This window comes from Mauremys reevesii, linkage group 7 (assembly GCF_016161935.1).
Source record: "Mauremys reevesii isolate NIE-2019 linkage group 7, ASM1616193v1, whole genome shotgun sequence".
Taxonomy (NCBI): Eukaryota; Metazoa; Chordata; order Testudines; family Geoemydidae; genus Mauremys; species Mauremys reevesii.
In genome coordinates this window covers 36,752,992-36,773,888 of record NC_052629.1, presented here as the reverse complement: position 1 = coordinate 36,773,888, position 20,897 = coordinate 36,752,992, and the positions used below count along the sequence as shown (strand labels likewise).

At 40.2% G+C, this 20,897-nt stretch overlaps 1 protein-coding gene across 11 annotated transcripts in view; it reads left to right on the top strand.

The window, feature by feature from the left end:
• PCDH15 (protocadherin related 15) overlaps positions 1-20,897 on the top strand; it is a 790,091-nt gene that overhangs the window by 99,968 nt on the left and 669,226 nt on the right. For all 11 annotated transcript variants that reach the window (XM_039547294.1, XM_039547276.1, XM_039547275.1 and 8 more), the window contains one exon: positions 7,152-7,220. The gene's annotated coding sequence lies outside the window, so the exon portion shown is untranslated. The remainder of the gene's footprint in view (positions 1-7,151; positions 7,221-20,897) is intronic.

The window sequence follows — 20,897 nt, the reverse complement described above, 5'->3', positions numbered from 1 at the left end:
CTCTTCTCTTCTGCAGACTAAACAAGCCCAGTTCCCTCAGCCTTTCCTCATAAGTCATGTGCCCCAGCCCCCTAATCATTGTTTTTGCCCTCCGCTGGACTCTCTCCAATTTGTCCACATCCTTTCTGTAGTGGGGGGCCCAAAACTGGACACACTACTCCAGATTTGGCCTCACCAGTGCCGAATAAATAGGAATAATCACTTCCCTTGATCTGCTGTCCTACTAATGCAGCCCAATATGCCGTTAGCCTTCTTGGCAACAAGAGCACACTGCTGACTCATATCCAGGTTCTCATCCACTGTAATCCCCAGGTCCTTTTGTGCAGAACTGCTGCTTAGCCAGTTGGTCCCCAGCCTGTAGCGGTGCATGGGATTCTTCCATCCTAAGTGCAGGACTCTGCACTTGTCCTTGTTGAACCTCATCCAATTTCTTTTAGCCCAATACTCCAATTGTCTAGGTCACTCTGGACCCTATCCCTACCCTCCTGCTTATCTACTTCTCCCCCCAGCTTAGTGTCATCTGCGAACTTGCTGAGGCTACAATCCATCCCATCATCCAGATCATTTAATAAAAATGTTGAACAAAACCGGCCCCAGCACCAACCCCTGGGGTACTCCACTTGATACTGGCTGCCAACTAGACACCAAACTGTTGATCACTATCTGTTCAGCCTGACAATTCATAATATACCGTATATACTAATTCATAAGATGAATTTTTTTAGTAAAAAAAGGAAGCACCAGAGAAGGGGGTCAGCTTATGAACGGGTATAGAGAGGGAGAGGTGGGACATAGCCTCTCCCCACCAATAGAGGGAGCTAGGAGAGGCAGCACAGCTAGCAGAGCCAGAAGGGAAGAGGCAGGGTCAGAGTCTCTCGGCTTCTGGCCACGCTGCTCTACCCCCAGCCTCTGAAGCAGCTGCTGCTCCGGGGTGGCAGGCTGCAGCTGTGTGCCGGTTGGCTCCGCCCCACATAGCAAGTTGTGGCCGCACCGCCCAGCCCACGAGAGCATGTTGCGGCCGTGCTGCCCAGCCCAGCCTGCTGGAACACGCTGTGGCCACGCCGCCCGGTCTGGCCCACCGGAGCAGGCTGGTTGCGGCTGCGCTGCCCAGCTTGCAGGACAGCTCCAGCCAGGCCAGAGACCTGCTCCCCTGGCCCTCCGCAGATAAGGTGGGAAGGGATGGGGAGAGTGTGGGAGTCGTGGGCTAGGGGTGGGGTCATGCGGGCTAGGGGTGGTCACAGGGGTTACTTCCCTGACTCCCAGCTTCTCCCCACAAAAAAAATTCCCCACTAGTTGCTGTCCCGGCCCATCAAGGTAAGCAGCTGGTGCACCAGGACACTTTGCTTACTTAGGTTTATCTCCATGCCTGCGGACCAACTTGGCCCAGCAGCGGCTTATCCTGATGGCCCGGGAGCCAAAGTTTGCTGACTCCTGAATTATAGGGTCGACTTATGAACGAGTTATAAAAACTTTTCATTTTTACTTATCCATCTTGGGGGGGGGGGGTCGGCTTTTAAATGAACCGGCTTATGATTGAGTATATACAGTACATTTCCTTTTCACTAGTTTTTGTACTTAAATGGGTAGCTAAGGTGGCTGGCCTAACCTTGAGTCTTTTCTGACTAATGGGAATTAGCTGTTGATGGCAAATATGATTAAACACTCAGACCTTGGCGAGAGGGAGCCATGAACACTTGGGGGGACAGAAATAGCTTGGGCCCTGTAGTCTACTAATGTGCAGGAATAAGGACTTTACAATCAACATATCTCTAAAATAATATCTGTGTATGCCTTAACACTGCACAATACCAGTATTGTGTAGTACTAGAAACAATGGACATGGAATTTGAAGGCTGTCAATAATTCCTTTTGTGTAGCTAGGACAATAAAAATAATTGGTGTCTAGCATGGGTTAGCAAAGGGAGGGTGAAGACTTCAACCAATTTAAATAAAGCCTGTGACCACATCTAATATAGGAAACATTTTTTAATCAAATTGTGTTCAAGGCCTTCTCATCCTCCTCAAAATACAACACTGACTATTTTAGCACAGAATGGGTTTTTTGTTGTTGTTTGGGTTTTTTTTGTTTTTTGGAGAATTTACAGGTACATCCAAAGTTTGAAGTAGAATGAATAAAAAATATGTCTTTAGGAAATTTAGCATTCAGTGTCAGACCATTTAAGTCCCTAATGATCTCAGTGATGAAACAAGGCTTCAAACTTCCTGCATTGTTAAAACTCACTGAAATCTTGTGAGCAGGATATATCTGAAGATTTTTAAAAAACAGTTATTGGCCATTATTTCCTGCTTGGACTTGGGTGGCTTGCCCATGCCGCCATCCATTCTGTAACATCCACACTGCTTTTTTTTGCCTGCTAGCTTGAAGTTAGTATGAATCTGTCTACCTGATCTGGGCGACACACTAATGAAGTTTCAACATAGACTTTTTTACATCTCGCTTTCCAGCCCCACAAATAGTCAATTTGGCATGTGAGACTGCTGTTAAAATTGTAGGATTGTAAAGTCCTTGTGCATCACTCAGATATATTTATGCACAAACACACACACCATTTGTGATTGCTTACTAAGTGGTGTCTAAGAAGATGGAGAAAATGAGAGAGAGAGGCAGAAACATAGAGAACTCATGTACAAAAATTCACACACAACGGCTTGTTCAATTTTGAGACCACTGGCATTATAAATGAGAAAGCAGGGAATAATTCTACAATGTTGTGGGATGAGGATTTTGAAGCCCTTTGAAGGCCTTTTAGTACATGAAACTCAAAATGATGTTCTCATACTTTCATTTTTTGCAAAGTTGAGTCTTGCCTAAAGAATTACAGTTGAGATTACTGTGTCTGCATGATGGGATTCACAGATACATGAGATGATCATTTAATCTAGTTTAAATATAATGTGCCTGACTCGTCCTGGGATAAGACTATTAAAATCAATGAATGTTATTGGGAAATTTTTATGATTGTGTATGTCATGTATGAGGGTAGATTTCCTCATATTACAAGTGGCCTATATTTAGATCCTTATAGCTTTGTTTCCAGTGTACAATTTATAGTGTTACACCTCTTTTTCTTTAAAGGTGTAACCTCAAAAATAAGATTCCTAGCATTTTAGTTGCCAAATGTCGGCATTGTGTTTGTTATTACTGTAAAATCTGCATCTTAAATGGTCTGTAATTTCTGCATGTTTAAAGCACGCTATGGCCTTCAAGCGGCATTCATAAGGGTAAGAGTGCATTGATATTTAAAACCTCAAGAATGATAAATTACTATAAAGCAGGATTCATGTCATTTACTACAATGTCCTTTACTATAGCCTTGCAACCTAAGGTTGACTGTATCTTCAGGATAATTCTTGGTGCCCATGGATCTCAGTATTGCTTTGAAGCAATATAACTATGTAGTGTTGCTTATAGCTGATGGCTGCCTCAAAGACAAAACTCCTTATCACTGACAAGATATCATTCAGTCTCCAAGGAGAAATTTACAATTTTCTATCTTAGGGAAGAAGCCCTTACAGTACAGCTGTGTGCAAATTAGGAGCTACCTTCAGGGAAAAGTTCTTGTCATTACAATGATTTATCTGTAGCTTCTGAGCAAAATATGTAACTTCATAATCAAATACGCACTACCACTGAAGCAGAAATCCCACCCTTATTGGGTTGCTCCTCTGCATGGAGGGCAGTCTTTTTGTCTTGGGCAATGAATTTGTAACATTGTATCTATGTGACTGTTACCACACAAAGAAGGATTACCAATATCTCTAGAGTGATCTGTAAATTGTGCAGTGGGAGGACAAGTGCTAAACTGGGTGGGTATGAATAGAATATAGCTCTCCTCTGATAAGAGCTTTCCTGAAATGTGTTGCTTTTTTAAAATGTTACAAGAATTGCTATTGAAATATGTTGTCTCTTCCAGTAGCAGTAGTCAGACCTAGCACTGGAGACTAGGGCAGAAATTGCAGTGATGATTCTCATGTCCTCAAGGCATCCTTGGCTTAGATGTAGATGCTAATGTTAGGAAGTCTACCGCAAAGACAGGAGTTTCAAAATGGCACAGTAAGGAATCCCCTTTGGAAAGAGCTCTACAACAGCAAAAATAGAAAATCTACCCCAGGACCCGTCCCAAAGAGAGAACAACATTGTGTTGACTGTGGAAACAGCACATCATGCCACAGGAACTCAGAAATACTGGCCTGGAGATAGATATACATCACTGCAGTAGGATGGCTTGTGCCTGGAAACAGTCTCCCCCGCCATGCTACTGGTCCAGACCTTCATCTCTAATTTCTCATTATCCTTTGACAATAGAATTGTGCATGTTTAGAAATATTTTCTTTCACTAAGTTACTGTAGCTTTCTGTGTGAATAAAACTTAATTAGAACATACAGTAGTAGTGGAGCTCCACCTTAAATGTAGACCACAAACCTATATAATTCACTAACAGGAAAGAGTGAGCTTAAAATAAAATTTGACTAGTTGATAATTGTCTAATCAGTTTGTTTCACTTTTGAGTCTCATGCAGTAGCCCAGTACTGGAAAGTTTGTTCTTCAAATGTTGCATGGGAAAGTTTTTAAAACCATGAAGTGAAACAAATGGACTAATCAAATTATGTATGTGTGTGTATATGCTTGTATGTGTATGTTTGTGTGTGTATACATATATAATTTATATACACACAAGCATATACACCTAAAATTTGAGCTATAACTATATCTAATACTATTTGTATTAATATATATTTTATAAAATTTTGTTTTAGTAAACGAAGAGTAAATTTTGGAACTAAACTGCTTGACTGTGCACTTTTTAGCAGTCATATTATGTATGGAGCATCTTGTCTGTTTGATATGACTTTCCTTTGCTGTGTCAAAGGGCGGAGATACTAATGCAAAAGGTGTGTTCCACTCCACTTAATCTCAAAATCTCAGAGATTTCTAGAGGAGTGCCCTATATACCAATTGCCTTGGCAACCAACTGGGGGCATTCAGGACTGATGCTGGAAAATGGTTGCCAAAATATCTGGGAGTGCAGAACAGCGGCACTAAGGGCCCTGGCAATCTCATGAATACACTAATGGCAGGACTATAACATTAGGGAATGCCTGGGATAGCAGAATAATCCTGTTGTCCACTAGCTGCATGGAGCACAGGTACCACGTATCCTCTTTTTCCTTCTCACTCTCTTCTCAGTACGTGTAGTGATGAAGTACTGAGGTGTCGTTCCTTTGACAGGGTCACACAATGAAGGCCACTGACAACTGGGTTTCAGCAGGATGAGTAGGTTGCTTTGGCAGCCAGTTTTAGTTCTCCTTGATGTACTTGTGTCAATGCAACCAGTGAGCACTATGTTAAAGATATAGTCATGTGGATAGGGCAGCTTGTTAATTTTGTATTTTTGTTGGCTCTGCTATGTCACTAATAAATGTAGTGTGGGAGAGGCATAAGAGGGAAAAGTCACACAATTCTTCCTTAATCTGAGATTTTTTTTTCCCCCCTGTTTGCTTTGGCTGGGCAGTTTGAGACATTGCATGAAATTATATTCTTTAGTATTTTAATAAGTTAAACTGTTTTGTTTTCAAGATGCAAGTTAAGGAACAGACAAATTACATACTGAATCAGTCCATTAGTCTGTCTAGTTTGGTATCCTCTCTTTGGTGGTAACCAATATCTCATGCCTCAGAGATGGGTTTTTTGTATTTATCCTAAATATGTTTCATATTACATAACTAGATGAAAAATTAGCTTCCATTGCAATCATACTATCATCAAAGGTTTCAATCAAGTCGTTCTCTAACTTCTCCTTTTAAGAACAAATAATCCTTTTTTTTTTCAATTTATATTCATAGCTAAATTCCATTATATGTCTAACCATTTTAGTTCTCCTTCTTCAGGGCTTATCAATCTCTTATAGCTTTCTGCAAGTAAGGCAGCCAAAACTGGATATAGTACTTGTATGGGTTTACTATTGTTCTCTATAATGCCATCATGATTTTAGTACTACATCGCTATTCTGATATAATGCCACATGATATAACACAAATTCGGATACAACGCAGTAAAGCAGCGCTCGGGGGGGGCTGCATGCTCCGGCGGATCAAATCAAGTTCGATATAACACAGTTTCACCTATAATGTGGTAAAAAAAATTTGGCTCCCGAGGACAGTATTATATCGAGGTAGAGGTGTATTTGGTACCTTCTAATGTTCCCAACCATTCTATTTATTTTAACTGCTGTTGCTCAATGAGCACTGAGCTATCTACATTGGCTCCTTAGACTTTTTTCTCAGAGCAACTTGTAAATTCAGAGCCCCCATTTGTATACATGAACATTTTGATTACTTGTTTGAATATGCATTTTTATCCAAATTAAATTACATTTCCCATGGTTTTGCTTAGGCACCAGATACATGTAAATTCATCTAGAATTTCTCAATCCTCTGTAGTTCTTATTAACCATAAACATTTTTTTGTCACTGGAAAATCTCAGCAAATGTCTGTTTCTTCCTTCCCACTATTAAATAACTCTGATTCCAGTACTGAGACTGATCTCTCTTCAACACATGCTATTAAATTAGTAACGCAGAGAGGCAGTTATCTACCTGTCTTTCATCTCTTGATTTTTCTATAGTATTCATCACCATCATATCTTAGTGTTTTATTATAAATATGTTTGTTATCATTTTAACTATTGCTTATTTTTTTGGCAGTTGACTACTTACCCTTGGCTATTTTCCTTTGTTATCTCTCTACCCAAAAATCCAACCAAATATTCTCTGGTTGGCAAAAAGTCGTGTGTGTGTGTGTGTTTGTGTTTAAATTTCTAACATGTTTGACAGTTCTAGTTTTATTTTAGAGAAAACACGTTGGTTTGACCCAAGGAGATACCTTACCTAACTATTGTACTATGCTATCCCTAATTACACACTTAAGCAGATTCTCTGGAACTAGTGTCAGATGATCTAGCTTGCTAGTTTGTCTAGCATAGCAATCTACCTGTCATTCTCTAATAAACAAAAATTTAAAATGAACTGCAATGTTGGATCATTGCTAATTGCTACTGACAATTTAATTTAAAATGTGAAGTTCCCTGATATCTAGCACAAGATGGACTATTTTTGTTTGTTTTTTAAGGGACAGTATGAGAGACATTCCCTGTTTGAAGGTATGAAGACATGATAAGGAAGAGTCTGCAGGCAAACAGTAAGAGAAAATGGCAACAGAGGTGGGGGAAGGTTGTGTAGGTTCTTATGTGAAAACGAAAAGCTTGAATTTGATATACTAAGACAGGAAGCTAACGATCAAAGTGACTAGAGGAAGAAAATAGTAAGGCTAAATTGGAGGAGGAGAGAGACCACTTCGGTAGCTGGATTTCAGTTAGATAGGAAGGGAGAGAGTTGAAAGGCAGGATAGCTAAACAAGATAGGGTAAGAGTAACCAAGGTGACAGGTAACAGCATACGGACAAGAATGATTGTACTGGGGTTAGTGAGGAAAGACATTTGGTGATATTAAAGAGGGTGAAGTGATAAAATTGACACAGGAGACTGAGTTTAGTAGAAGGAGAGGAAGAGAACAGAGGGAAAAAGACCATTTGTTGCCTAGAAAGAGTTCTGGGAATTGATGGAGAAGAGGGATTGTGAAGAGGGAAAGGGGGACTTTTTAGACAAAAAGGACTGTTAAAGGCCCTGTCAAGAAAGGGCTGGCTAGTTTGGTTCCTACACCCTCATATTGCTGCTATGGGATACAAGTCTTTATATGGCCCCTTTAGGAGATCCAGTCCTGTTGATGCCAGAATTGGTTTAGAGTTGTTTCAGGAATTCAATCCCAGCTGGCAGCCTCTTAGGTACAGCTGGTTCTAGTTAGGCTTAGCACTTTAAAGTGAGATGAGGTTACTCCCCTGAAGGGGAACAGAGATTTTACTATCTAGAAATCAGGTCATTTAGCTCTAAGGGAAGATAAGGTCTGGGCAGTATTTATATTTAATTATTCTGTTGGTCCTTGTCTATATTGGGGATTCCTACTGTTCATACGAACAATTCAATTATTAAAATTACTTTAAAATCTGCCAGTTAAAACTATAAAGGCCACTTTAGACAAATACTTTTCAAAACCACCTGCCAATATTTTTCATTATTATTGTTCACACACAGGCTATATCTACACTTGCAGCAGCATGTAGAGTACAAGCACAATAGATCTATAGTGTGTATATTTATAGTGAGACTTGTCTGTAGTCATTATTTTTTGTTACAATATGGTGTGGAAGATTCAGGACAACTGTGTTTTCCATTGGGTATTTTAGCACATCTTTGACAAGTGCTGACTGTGTTGTAACAAGCACTTAGGAACAATCATTTTCTATAAAGATAAACTCTGTTATGACAAGTTTGATTGTTACAAGTGTAACCAGATTTTGTCAGATTTAAGAAGCAACAGTGGTTGTATTTATCAGTTAGAGGAAGGTCATACTGCATACACATGAATCCTACTTTATTTGAGAGGCTGCAGCTCGATTTCTGATGTCGATATTGTTGTGGGAGTTTTCATTAAAGTAATGGCACCAAGCTTCTAAACCTTGATGTACTGAGAAAATTAGTGGTTTTGCACAAAAGCAGTCAAAGTGGTTCTGAAAGTAGCTAACAGTGTTAAAGTTGTTCTCTAGGGAAGCATGCAGTGATGGTAGTCTTGCTTTTATCACTAAGACCTACCAGTAGTTAGGAAGTGGATATAAAAACATAAAGGGCAGAGCTTTGTGCATTTGAATCTTTTGAATTTATACTCAAAAGTGGTGAGAATTTAAAGGTTTTCATTTAGATTCTGGAAGATGGATATCTATCTAGGCAAGGCAATTTGATTCCATTGTGTTTCCTTTATACATGGTTAGAGTAACTATTTTTTAACTACAAGACACCTTTTCTTAGGTACCTTATGGTTCAAAAGTGACATTTAATAGACTTAAAATAATTGCTATTTCTTTCTTTCTTATTGTCCCAGCTAATGTATTTTAGAATAGTCACTAATGTTAGTAAGGGTATTTGAAATAGATATTAAACTCTCATTTTAGAAAACAAACAAACCCTTGTTTAGTGCTCATATTCAATTGCTACATTAAGGCTTTATTCAGATAAGTAGCTGATTCTTCTGTCAGTATTGGAATGGGGAGTATACTTTTTCAACAACTGCGACAAAACCATCTGTGATTCAGGAGCTAAACATTTCTCCATGCTATTTCTGCAGATCTTGTACCCTAGGTTTAAACCAAGAACTCAAATATCAAATCTCTTCTTCCATCCCCATGTCTAGGTGGTGAGGTGGCAAACACTGACTTTTTTCCCCCTTCACTGGCATTTCAGAATACTCAATATAGGCATCAGAATTACTGGTGACAAAATACTTATGCAAATATTTCAAGATATTGAGGATGATCCTACAACTGGCTCTGTATGTGGGCAAACTCCTAGAATCCATGTAAAGTCCCATTAAAGTCAATGAGGGCAACCCTCTGGGTGCAGGGGTCTGTCTGTAGGGGACCATTTTCAGGGCCTTAGTTTGGATATTTTTTTATATATATTTTGTCTTAGTGTAGCCATAGTTTAACAAAATTAAACTGATTTAACTCTGCATACTCAGAAAGAACAATGACAGGCATACAAGAGACATTAACTGCCTACAGTAGGACACTAAAAACCTTAAGATTTTCCTTTTAGCTCAGATGTTACTCCCACTTTCCCACTCCCTATCCCACAACAGCTGTCTCTCTGACATTTGGGATGGGTTATAGAGAGGAGAGTAGACAGAAGCTGGACAACATTTGTATGGAAAAACTCCAGAATTATCTTTTTGCAGCCTGTCTGGGCTTGTGACCAATTAGAGACAGCCCTCTGGAAGAGTATTGGACTCTATATTTTCAACATGCATTAGTTTATCAAAGAACTTGTCAAAATATATGCAATACAAAAGGTAACATAAGGCAGATTGATGGTTTTCTAGGTGTCCACTACTGTATAACTTGTGCTACAACAAAAGAAGACAAATAAAATCAGCATTTACTTCATACTCATGAGAATACCTGCTGTTCTTCTTTGAAGAGTGTCCCTGTGAGTGCTCTACTTTAGGCATGCATGCACCTTTGATCTGAGATTTTTGTTAGCACTACCTGTTCAGCACATGCATGCACCACACAAGGCTATATAGGACAGCGTGGGCACCCTCAGTTGCTTTTCAACTGTTTTGGGCTAGAGACAAAGTCTAGTATGTGCCTGTTTGTTATGTTTTTTTGTGGTAGCATTTTATCTTGATAGTTTTAGTTCTCAGAAGTAGTAGGTTTCATTCCGTATAGTTGTTACAACTTTTGTTCCCCTTGTTCTTTTTTTTTTCTTTGAAACCCCATCCCCCCCCCTTTTTTCGGTTTCCTTTTTCCTTGATTGAGTGGCTTGAACAAATTGTCTTCTGTTCTGGATGCTAGGCTGCCTGGGCTTTAAAGGGTGCTTTTCTTGCTGAGAGACATTCCCTGTTAGAGACAGGCACTTCTAGTGTATTCATTGTTTGGAAGCCTCTCACATTCCCAGCAATTGTAAGATCTGCTCTTCTTTTAAGGGAAGATCCCATAAAAACTGGGAAATTAAGTATAGATATTAATGATGGAGTAAGCATTAAGACCAGCTTTGGACCCAGGTACAGAGAACCCCCCTGTTCAGGGACTGACTTCTGCCAGTGCCCTGTCATTTTCAAGATCACGGTCACCATGAGCTTCCAAGGGGAAGACAGCATGGAAACACCAGTCTCCAACACTTTCTAGGAGTGATGTACCGATAATCGTGCCACTGGTACTGCAAGCTCCCCTCGCAAAGTAGTAAGGAAAGGGATAAGAGAAACAGAACAGAGAGTTCCTCATCAAAGAAGATCCTGTCACAGGAGACCACAACCCCTAGAGGAGTGCTAGTGAGGCTCTGTGTACCCTGGGTACCATGAAGCACACTATTGAGAGATCGCTGCTGCTGCAATTGATGCAGTGGATATTGATTTAGCGGGTCTTCACTAGATCTGCTAAATCATCGTCAGAGTGCTCTCAGGTCGACTCTGGTACTCCAGCTTCCCGAGAAGAGTAAGGTAAGTTGACTGGAGAGAGTCTCCTGTTGACACAGTGCAATGAAGATACTGCAGTAAGTCAACCTAAGCTATGTCAACTTCAGCTACGCTATTCACGTAGCTGCAATAGCATACCTTAAGTCAATTTTCCCCTGTATTGTAGACAAGGTCTAAAATTTCAACTAAGTCCCATGCCTCAGTGGTAAAGGGCTAGGTACTAAAGACTACTGCTACGAAGAAACAGGCTTCAATGGAATCCTTGACCCCCCTCAGACCTGTACCAAGTTCTGTTGTGCTTCTGGTACCATAGGAATTCTGGGACCCAAAAGAACTTATAGTATTCAATGAGCCTGAGCCTTGCAACCTCCAGATATTTCTCAGTATTGAGACTGTCTGGGTCAATGACTGGTAGTGTTTCCACGAGGCCTACCTACCTCTTCTCCATCTTTGACTATCCATGAAGAGGGGTTGTCACCTCTGACACAATGTGTAGAGGAGCATCCTAATTCAGACTCAGATGCTAAACTTTCTGTTCAAGGTTTCCAACTTATTCCAGGAGACTTTATTCCCTATTGCAGATTCAACAAAGATCCCTGCCTTCCAACACTAGAGATGACCAGAGTTGAATACTTCCCCTGATGCCTTATGATCTCCCTCCTTGGCCTTATTGCCCAGTGGCAATGCACCACTAGCAATTTTGAAGGACCTCAGCTCAGTTGTTCCCCTGTATCGTCCTGCTCTGAGCCAGTGGAGACGTTGAGGAGCAAGATGCAAGGACAGACGAACATTTTGTCATCATCACTTGAAGAGATAGACATGCCACCACTGCCATAAAGCAGGTCACTGACAGTCTTCAGATTCCCCAGGAAGAAGTCCAGGATTGCTGTCTCAAGCTCCTGGACATATTACACAACTCAACCTAAGCACAGGTTCCACTGCCAGTTAAAGTAGCTCTCTTTGAGCCAGCCAAGTCTATCTGGCAAATGCTAGCAACAGGCCCCCGCACCTGTAAGAGGGCTGTATTAAAAAAAACAACCTACATCCCAGGCAGGGATTCTGAGTTTTTATTTTCCCATCCAGCACCAAATTGTCTAATCATGTACACAGTCAATGAAAGGTGCAAGCAACATACCCCAGAAGCCCCTCTGATAATAAGGATGAGAAACAGCAGTATCTTTTTGGTTGTAAGAGCTATTCATTAGCAACACTTCAGTTCATGATAGCTAACTACCAGGAAATAATGTCAAAATATGACTACCTGAACTACAAGAAGATTAACGTTTTATTGATCATTTACCACAAGAACATCGAGAACCGTTCAGTGCCATAATTAAGGAGGTCAGCTCTTAGCAAAAACTTCACTGCAGGTGTCACTTGATGTGGTGGATACTGCAGTGAGGTCTGTTTTCACTGCGTTAGTTGATGAGGCAAGCTTTCTAGCTTCAGTTGTTTGGGTTTCTGTGGAAGGCACAATAAACTATGGCATATTGGGAGGAGGGATAGCTCAGTGGTTTGAGCATTGGCCCACTAAACCCAGGGTTGTGAGTTCAATCCTTAAGGGGCAAAAATTGGTCCTGCTAGTGAAGGCAGGGGGCTGGACTTGATGACCTTTCAAGGTCCCTTCCAGTTCTAGGAGATTGGTATATCTCCAATTATTACCTTTATATATACGTTTCAGTGGCCAAAAGCTTTTCGCAGATTCCACAGACAACTCGCTTACTAATCTAAAGTTCTCTAGAGCAACACATAGGTCATTAGGGATACAAACACTTGCAAATAAAATTTAGTTTAGTGCAGGTCTCATCAATACAAACATCCTGCCCTGCTCAATCTTCTGCCTTCTGTAGGCCACTGGAACCACCAGCTAAGAGGTTGAGGTTTTCAAAGAAAAAGCCTGCAACTATCTAGACTACTTCATCCCAGCCTTCAACATTGTCCAAATGTCAGTTCTGATGGTTTAGTTGAGAAGCCAGACCACTCAGTGACAAGGTTTTTATCAGCTGCATGAGACAGCCCCTTTCTAGTTAAACTAGCATGGGGGGCTATAACTTCAGAAATATGGCTACTGGAGACCATTATTTCAGGTTAGATTATCCAATTTACCTCTCCCCTGCCCTTCCAACCTCTTTCCTCATCCCTCTTCAGGGACCCTACTCATGATCAATTGCTGCCACATGAGATCTCATTGCTCCGAAGTCCAGGAACCATAGAACCAGTCCTCCTTCAACACAGGGGAAAAGGGTTCTGTTCAAGATATTTTCTGATACCCAAGAAAAATAGGGGTTGGAAGCCTCAGAAAACTGAACAAGCATGTCAGATATCTGAAATTCAGGATGGTGTCCCTAGCAGCTATAATCCCCTTCCTGGAATTAGGAGACTGGTTTGTAAACCTTGACCTCAAAGATGCCTACTTCCACATTGTGATTTATCTTTCTCATAGAAGATTTCTTCATTTCATATTCAATCACAATCATTACCAGTACAAATGCCTACACTTCAGCCTGTCATCCTTCTGATGGATTTTCTCAGAAATCATGGCAGTCATAGCTGCCTACCTTTGTCATTTAGGAATAACTTTGTGTGTCTCTACCTCAATAACTGGCTTCTCAACCATAGCAGGAGGAATGGTTGACAGTTCAAATAACTTCATTATTCTGAAGTCTAGGCCTTCAGATAAAGCTTGAGAGATTGACCTTGACCTCTATGCACTAAATTCTCTTTCTAGAAACATTCCTGGATTCAGCAACAGGCAGAAATTTATCTCCCTATCGTCTGGCTCTTTGAACTGAAGAACCTTATCCAAAGACTGCAATTCAGCCCTCAAGTTCTAGCAAGGATATGTCTGTAACTGCTGGGCACATGGCAGCTTGCATTTTTGTCAACACCAGGTTGTATCTTCAATTTTACCAGGAGTGGCTCATTACAGATTATGTTCCAAACAAACATAAACTGAACAAGCAGGTATCTGGACCTAGCCAGGTCCTATGCTCACTCATCTGATGGATGAATCCTTCTTTGTGCAGGAATCCTGTTCAATCAGAATCCCCCTACAGCCATGTTAATATTAGATGCTACCCTATTGGCAAGAGGAGCATGTTTGTGTCCTCACAGAGTCCAAGGCAAATTGTCACAACAAGAAGAGTGCTTGTACATCAATCGGTTGGAAATGTTGCTTCCATTTTCTTCCCCTACTCAAAACAACTCCATCAAGATCATGATGGATCACACAGCGTACATGTATTATATCAATCGTTGGGATGAGGCACACACTCCCTCACTCTACATCAAAGCAATAAAACTTTGAATTTGGTGCATAGCCCATCAGATAGCCATTGTGACTTCTTCCCTCCTGGGTATACAAAACACTGTGGTGGATAACCTCGGCAGACATTTCTTCCTAAACTATGAAGGGAGATGATCTCTCAAGTCCTCAACAAAATATTCCTAGCTTGGGTATTTTTAGAAGTCAATCTCAATTCCCATTCTCAAGGAAACATTTTTTATGGTATTTTTATGCATATCCTCCATCTTTATTGCATTTAAAGGTCCTTATCAAGATCAAACTGGATCAAGCCTAAGTCATTTTGTTTGCACCAACTTAGCCAAGACAAGTTTGGTTTCCTTATGTCATCAAACTCATCTGTCACCCTTCATGTAGCTCCTGATCGAACCTGGACTGTTATCCCAGGATCTAGGGTCAGACACTTAACCCCAATCTGAATGTTCTACAACTTCAAGCTTGGTTCCTCCTTAGTTCTCGGGACTAGAGACTGTCTTGTCATCGGAAGTACAAAAGGCACTTTTAAATAACAGAAAGGAATTTACAAGGCATATTTATCTTCAGAAATGGAGAAAATATAATATTTGGTGTAACTGGTGCCATCTTTCTCCTGTCCAGTCGTCTCTTTCCTCAATCTTGGATTATCTGTTGGAATTGAAAAAATCAGCCTTTCTGTGAATTCCGTCAAGGTTCATTTAGCAGCAATAATATCTTTCCACATGCCAGTAGAAGTTTTTATATGCATTCATCCAACCACAGCAAGATTCCTAAAAAAGACTTACCAAACTTCTTCTGCAAATTAGAGCTACTATACAACTTTGGGATCTCAGCCTTGTTCTTAACGATCTAATGAAACAGACCTTTGAGCCACTAGCTATGTTCTCGCTGCTACCTCTGTCTTTGAAGATGGCCTTTTTGGTGGTGATCACTGCTGCGCGAAGGATTGGGGATAGGGGGGTGTCATAAACAGATAGTTAAGGGTTAAAGTCTCTTTTACCTGTAAAGGGTTAACAAGCTCAGTAACCTGAGGAACACCTGACCAGAGGACCAATCAAGGGACAGATAATTTCAAATCTCTGTGGAGGGAAGGCTTTGTCTGTGTTCCTTGTTTGCTCTGTGTGCTCTCTTTGGATCTAAGAGAGGCCAGACATGTCTCCAAGTTCTCCTGGAGTATTTCCTACTATCCAGTATAGTGAGTATTAGAAAGGCGAATTAGTCTTATAATTTGATTTCTACATTTGCAATTGTGTGTTTGCTGAAGGAAATTCTTTATTTCTGTTGCTGTTACTGATTATTCTGAGGAGGAGGGAGGGGGAAGTCTCTCCAGTTTTTATAAGTTAGACCCTGTATTTTTGCATCCTGGTAATACAGAGAGAGTGTACTTTTTTGTGGTCAGCTGTTTGACTGGTACTCATGTCTTTGTGCTTTCTGGTGCTGGCCACACCCCGCTGCAGTTAGTGAACTGTATTGCTTGGTTCACAAATTCCTACCCTTTCTATTCACGACTGAATAAAAAGAAACAAAACTTTTCATTTGCAAATGTGTAGCTGGCTGTTTGCTGATATACTGAGAAGACCAAAAAAAATCCTGTCCCTTGATTGGTCCTCTGGTCAGGTGTTCCTCAGGTTACTGAGCTTGTTAACCCTTTACAGGTAAAAGAGACTTTAACCCTTAACTATCTGTTTATGACAGGGGGCTCTAATGACAGACCCTCCTTTTAATTTGTTCTCTAAGGAGAAGGTATCTTTATGAACCCATCCAAAGGTTTTTACCCAAGGTGTCTTCTGAATTTCACATTATGCAAAGTATTCACCTTCTTCATTTTTTTCCCTTAATCCGCAGCAGTCTACACAGGAGTCGTCATCTTGTACGCTAGATGTTGAGAGGGTGTTAGCCTTTTACTTGGACAGAACTAAGCTATTCAGGAACACTCCATAGGCTCCCCTCTGCTTTGGAGCTGCCTCTATGGGCTTTGCAGTAGAGTAGAAACCGAGGGTGGTTCACTCATGCAGTCCTATATAGCCTCGGTACGGGAGACGAGGCTGTCGTGTGGGCATGTGCATGCTGACCAGGCACTGCTACCAAAAGTTTCAAAGGTGCAGGAGCACAGGTGTACCTAAAATGGCACACTCCACAGCGGGGCACATCTTGAGGCACTCCAGTGACTGCACAAGTTAAGTAACCGCTCCTTTGGAGACTCCAGCTAGAATTAGCATTTGGGATCCACATTGTGCAACAGCTGAAGGATGTCCATGGTTCCAGGAGGAGGGATGAATGGGAAAGAGAGATACAGGGAACAGGGGTATCATAGAATAAATACAAGGTCAGACCATGTGAACTGCTGAGTGCCCTTAATTCTTCTTGGAGAAAATAGGCGGTGAGGATAATTAGCACCTTTCTAGAGCCATCCCTCACTGGATTATGGAACAGCACCCTACAGTTAGACATGGCCCCTGTCATGCATAGTGACACCAGTCTGAATTAGGGATTGAGTTTTAAACATCATTGAGTTTCCTAACTTTCGTGATTTTAAGTCACACTTCGGAGGTGTTTTCTTCTATTTGTGAACTAACATAAGTCTGATTAACCTTTTGCTGTTGAATGTGCCCAAAATTTACATAAATAACTGGAATTATTTGAAATGTTGTCTTTCCAATGTCAGGATGGAAGTGCTTTGCTTTAGGTATCTAATGTTTGAACAGATTTTAATTTAAAAAAACTTCAACATTAAAAGAATAAGAGTTTTGCTTAGTAAAAACTTTGATGTGATATCCTATGACAGAATATATCCATTAAATATTATTTAAAAGTAGATTATTTATTGTTCACTTTCAGTTTTTATTGCAACTCTAATAAACTCACAGAGAAAAAAAGAACTAATTAAAGTATATAAATTATGATCCTTGAAGATGTTCTGCTTGGTTGCATAAATAAATACTTTATATGAAAATGAGTAGTTAGACAGTTTTAAAAACCTGTATTATTTATTCAACCATGGCAGTTCCAAGGGAGCTATTATATTCTCTCATGTAAACAAATATTTTCTATTTAAAATATTTACATGTGGGGCTATTGAATAAATCCATTTTTACCTATTTTTAATGCATGCTTATTTTGTTTACATATTCTAATGACTATTTTGAAGCATTTTCATAATCTTTGGTAAAGTATCTTCAAATTTGCTGCTACAGGGTAGTAATCCATTTTAGGAAGGTATTAATATATGGATGTGTTTATAAAATAAGCATTTTAAGTGTGTAGTTAATATTAATATTAGAGATGGACCCAAGCCACACACTGCTGAATGTGGATTCCCAGGAAGTCAGTGGCAAAACTCCCACTGTTTTAAGTGCTGCAAAATTGCAAAATAGATCCATATCTATATTTCTCCAAATATTTTGGATTGTTGAGATTCAGCGTTATTGTTCAGTCTAGGCCCTATCTGTAGATTAAATAGTTACGGGGGGGCCAGGACAAGATTTATTTATTTTTTTAGTTCAGTGGTTTTCAATCAAGGGTCTGTGGTCCCCTGTGGTCCACAGACTATATCTAAGGGGTCCACAAAAGGTTGTCATTACCATAGAAGAGTGGTTAATGAGCTGTGGTCCTCGGATCCATGGCAGGTCTTCAGGCTACTGTTAAGATTTCCAAAGGGGACTCACTTCCATTTGAAATTTTGTAGAGGTCCACAAATGAAAAAAGATTGGAAAACACTGTTTTAGCTCATGCCCATCTCCATTTCCTGGTTTATTTCACTATTCTGTTTCACCCTGGGTTGAATGGGACGGGTATGGTGCCTTATATTTATTTATTTATTTTTATTTTGTGAAGGACTAATGGGGGGGAGCTAGTACCAAAACTGATGGGCCTTCCATCACTCCATTTGGGCCTGTTTTCCCCCCCTAAATGTTACACAGTCATATATCTCACACTCCTAGGAATACTGTTTATCAGAAATTTCCTGATACTGAACCTGCATTTTTCCTCTCTTAATTTCATCCTAGTACTCCTAGTTAAAGTCTTTGCTCTCAGCTATATAATTCCCCATCTTGTATGTTACTCTTTGAACTCCCTCTTCATTGCATCTTTCTGTAAAACATTCAGGTACCATACCATGTAGAAATACCATACTTTTCTACTCCAGTAATCATATTAGCCTTTTTTATTCTCCTGTTACATTGCAAATTTAGAGCTTGAGCCTGCATCTCTTACTCACATGAGTAATAAATCCTCAGCTGTCTCACTTGAGGTCTTCAAACTTATTTGTGCTGTTTGTGACCTGTTTTGGCATTTGACGATTCTGTTTACTTCTTATTTGGTAAGGATGCTTGTGTTTACTAAATTTCTGATTCCAGTTTCTGTTACAGCGGCCCACAGGATTACTGAATGAAAGGCTCAATCTTTTATTCTGCTCTATTTACAGTTTCTTCTAGATACATTTACTCTTAGAACAACTCTGTTTCCATCCTTATGGTTTACTTGACATTTCATCTGAATCAAAAATAAATCTGCCAAGATCTCTGAGTCTTAAAACTTCTCAGGAGTAGTCCCACCACACTGGATGCTAGTTGAGGATTCAATAACTATCATTTTAAAATTAAGCATTTTTGTTGAAGAACTGGTCATTTATTAGTATAAAAATCATTGGGGAAGTGAAAATGCCTATTTCTCTTCAGGACTATTACAAATAGGTGCACTTTTCTTTGTATGCATGTTCATTTGCTGATTTATGAATTATCTAATTAAATATTTTAAAATGAACTCATTCTGTTTGCTGCAGATCTGTAATCCTAGATTATTTGCCTAGCATTTCTGAATTATATAAAAACTTGGAAGCATTTGACAACTAGTAATATCTAAAGTAATTTTATTAGTATTTAAACCTTTATTTTATTAGTGTTCTAAAAGACTGGGAAAACGGTAACGCATATAATGCATTTAGGAATCCTTGCTCACTCATTGGCAAGATCTGTGAATAAATTTATTCTGAGATTCTCACATATCCTCAAAAGCCAATTAAGGATGCTGGTGATTATATTAAATTAATAAATCATACTGTGAAGTGGCTATGCTTTATATCAGTGTTTCCCCAAAATGAGACGCTGCTTGTGTAGGGAAAGCCCCTGGCTGACTGGGCCAGATTGTTTACCTGCCCCGTCTGCAGGTCTGGCCAATCGCGGGACGTACTGGCCGCCACTTCCAGCAGCTCCCATTGGCCTGTAGCAGTGAACTGCGGCCAGTGGGAGCCACGATTGGCTGGACCTGCAGATGCGGCAGGTAAACAAACCGGCCCAGCCCACCAGGGGCTTTCCCTACACAAGCGGTGTCCCAGGTTTGGGAAACACTGCTTTATATAATGATCAAATTTGTTTAATATTAACCAGTTAAGAAAAAATCATCATCATACATTTATTTACTTACTTTAAAAGTTGTGTTTTAAACCACAAGTAACTTTTTAAAGTAACTTCATATTGGCTGAAACTGGTAAACTAGCAATTTAACTTAAAGTAAACAGAAAGTAGCACTTGAATAAATTTTAAAAGGTAATAAGAACAAGCCATGTCTGAATTACTGAAGGAAAAATAAAATTGTAACACTGGGAAATTTTGTGTGGTCTTGAGTAGAAGGTCTGTTGCTTTCTTTCTATGGAGTCACATGTTCCTGCCCTACATTGGAGAAACCTACATTTGGTCTAGGAGCTTCCTCTTTATCACTCTGTTGAAGGCTAATTTTGGCCTACCCTGAAGAAATAGCAACAATTTAGGGATTAAAACACACACTTTGCCATGAATGTGTGGACCTCTGCATACCTCCACAGTCTCCGAAATGCTCCCCATCCTCTTCTGTTCTCAATGGAGGCTTCAGCAAATCCAGCCATTCCTTTAGAGAGGAAATTATTGTTGGTTCATTCAACAAGAATTTCTGCACAGATTTCCAATTACATCTTCTCTGTCTCCTCTGTTCAACCTTATCAGTGGAAATCTGAGGCAAGGACCAGAGAGTAGATGAGGAGTTAAGCCAGGCCCTGTCACCTAAGTTATTGGGGATGAGGGAAATGGCTGTGGAAGCAACCTAGAGAGATGAAGCTAGGAAGCTGGAACAGTCTCTGGAAGTTGGGCGACACTGTTCTGAGTGGTTTTGTTTTTGGAATAATTTGTTTATGAATCAGTAAAAGAAAGCCCTGAAGAAAAGAATTGAAACTGCTGCTATTAAGAGCATTATTCATCTTCCTTCACTGGAGGTTCTGCTCATAGTCCTAATTGCCCTTATCACACATAAGAGCTTCTCTGGTTTCTTGGAATTGATGTTCTCCCCACCAAGCTGAAGATATACTCTCGGTTTTATACTTCCACCAGCATACCCAACTGCAGTTACGTGCAGGCTCTCTGACTAGCCACTGCATAAACCGACAGTAGAAAGGCTAAAGCTCCCCTGGCATGCACCCCCTCTGGAGCATAAATCCAAAATTACACCGGCTTGCGCTGCACAGGGAACTGTACAGTGTAAGCT